Genomic DNA, 1948 nt, shown 5'->3' on the forward strand with positions numbered 1-1948 from the left:
AGAATTATCCTAATGTGGGCTCTTTAAAATGAACCATAAAACCCTCCCAAAAATAATTATTTTGTAGGGGGAAATACTTATCTCCAACCCTAGAACATGTAAGGTTAATAGACAACTTGGCTCAAAGAGAAAAATATGAAAAGCAAAATTATTCCTAAAGCTGAAAAACTAATCAAGATATTGTTCCCTAATTCTAGAAAATTTCAGAGAGTTCTTTTTGTTCGTTTGTTTGTTTGTTTTAGAAAGGCTGAAAAGATGTCCATGGTGCACTCTTGGTTTATTTTGTTATAGTATATCTCCTCTTCCATATAGTGTTGATGGTTCTAGGGATGGCAGGCAAAATGCTGAAGGTGATGACCACTGGTTGTGTTCTGGGGTTCCCCTGCCAGAGGGCTCCTCGCCATCCCAGATGTCACATGGTTCCCTCTGCTGGTTGAATTTATGTTTCACCCCCCCAAGCTAAGACAATCTGGAAGGAATCACCATGAGTCTCGCTGATTTATTTTAGAGAGTTTTTTTTTTTTGCTACAGAGTACGTGCACTCTCCAGAGAGACAGAGACAGAAAGTGAAGAATCCTCCCCCCCGCCCCCAGGGGGATGGCCTCCCTTCTCCTCCATTCCCCTCTCAGGATTTTGAGCATACATGCACATGTATGTGCCCAGTGTGAGTTTCAAGCCACTGGGTTTGGGACTTGAACTGTGGTCAACTACATGGGAGTCCAGTGATGTAACCATTACACCATTTGCTGGTCCCTCTCACTGATGATTAAAACATGATGTTTGTGTTTCATTCCTAAAAAAAAATCCCAAACAAACAAAAACTAGGACCAGGTTAAGTACATTCTAGATAGAAGTAGCAGTGTATTCCTCTCTCCTTTCTGCTTTTTGTCCTTCTTTCCTTCCTTCTATCTATCCTCCATCCCTCCTTTAATGTGAGAAAAAATTAAAAATCTAGATAAATATAAAAATAGTAAATTACATGTTACCATTCCCTGGCCAGCCCTGTAGTGTAGCAGTTAAATTCTAGATACCGTATGGCCAACCACTCTTTGAAGTATTCTTCTAACCAGAGTTATAGGTAAGACTTGTCTTTTTGTACGGTTCAAAGCCCCAGGGCAAAACTGCCCAGCTCCTGAAAAGGACCAAATGATGCAGCCAGAATGTACCAAAACTAGGAACAAGAAGATTGAGGGTCCAGGTATCGTTCTGCCACTTCCTTGATGGGATTATGTATGAGTCGCATGGTCCCTTCGAAGCTAGTTTCCCTGGTGCAGAGTAACAAAAATTACTGTGGAAATCGCATATGTGCCTTCACTTCTGCCCTCTTAATATTACCTATGGTCATGCTAGCTTATTATTCATAGTGAATATTCCTGAAGAAGTTAAATTCAGGAGCTGTCTGTCTGATCATTGCCAAAATGAGCATCTGATTTTTTGTTTGTTGTGTAGGTTTCGTGGGACAACCTGCCTGCAGAGACCCTCTGGAGAAGCTCTGCGCATACTGCCGTTGAGGACTCTGAGGAGCTTGCAGTAGTCTGAAAGGTAGTGTTTACTTCATTTTAATTTTTTGTCAAAGAGTTTGATATAATTGACCTGCTATGGACATTTTTTTTTATAACAGTAACATTCTTAAGTACATTTAATGTGGGACTTTTAAAATGGTAAAATTTAAGGGCTAGATTCCCTTGGAGAATTTACCTCCTCTCAACTTCTATTTGTAACTGCCATTTTTAAATTGGGATATAAATATTATGTCAGTTAAATCAAAGAATGATCACTTTACTTTCTGTAAGGAAGCATTACCTTTCTTTTCCATGAAATGTAGCTTAACTGTTAACTGATTGACATGCCATTTTATTATTCTCCCCCCACCAGACAGTTACACATATTAAATAATTTTAGATACAAAAAGTAAGGTTAAACAGTTACAAAATCAAGTTGTTATGCT

At 39.0% G+C, this 1948-nt stretch overlaps 1 long non-coding RNA gene across 1 annotated transcript in view; it reads left to right on the forward strand.

Moving 5' to 3' along the window:
* The window catches only part of LOC102501590 (uncharacterized), a 447390-nt gene extending 445848 nt beyond the window's left edge, over positions 1–1542 (forward strand). Inside the window, exon 3 of the long non-coding RNA XR_335920.3 lies at positions 1450–1542. This is a non-coding gene — a long non-coding RNA (uncharacterized LOC102501590). The remainder of the gene's footprint in view (positions 1–1449) is intronic.
* The last annotated feature ends 406 nt before the right edge of the window (positions 1543–1948 follow it).

Source organism: Tupaia chinensis, unplaced genomic scaffold, assembly GCF_000334495.1.
Source record: "Tupaia chinensis unplaced genomic scaffold, TupChi_1.0 Scaffold000569_1, whole genome shotgun sequence".
Lineage (NCBI taxonomy): Eukaryota > Metazoa > Chordata > Mammalia > Scandentia > Tupaiidae > Tupaia > Tupaia belangeri.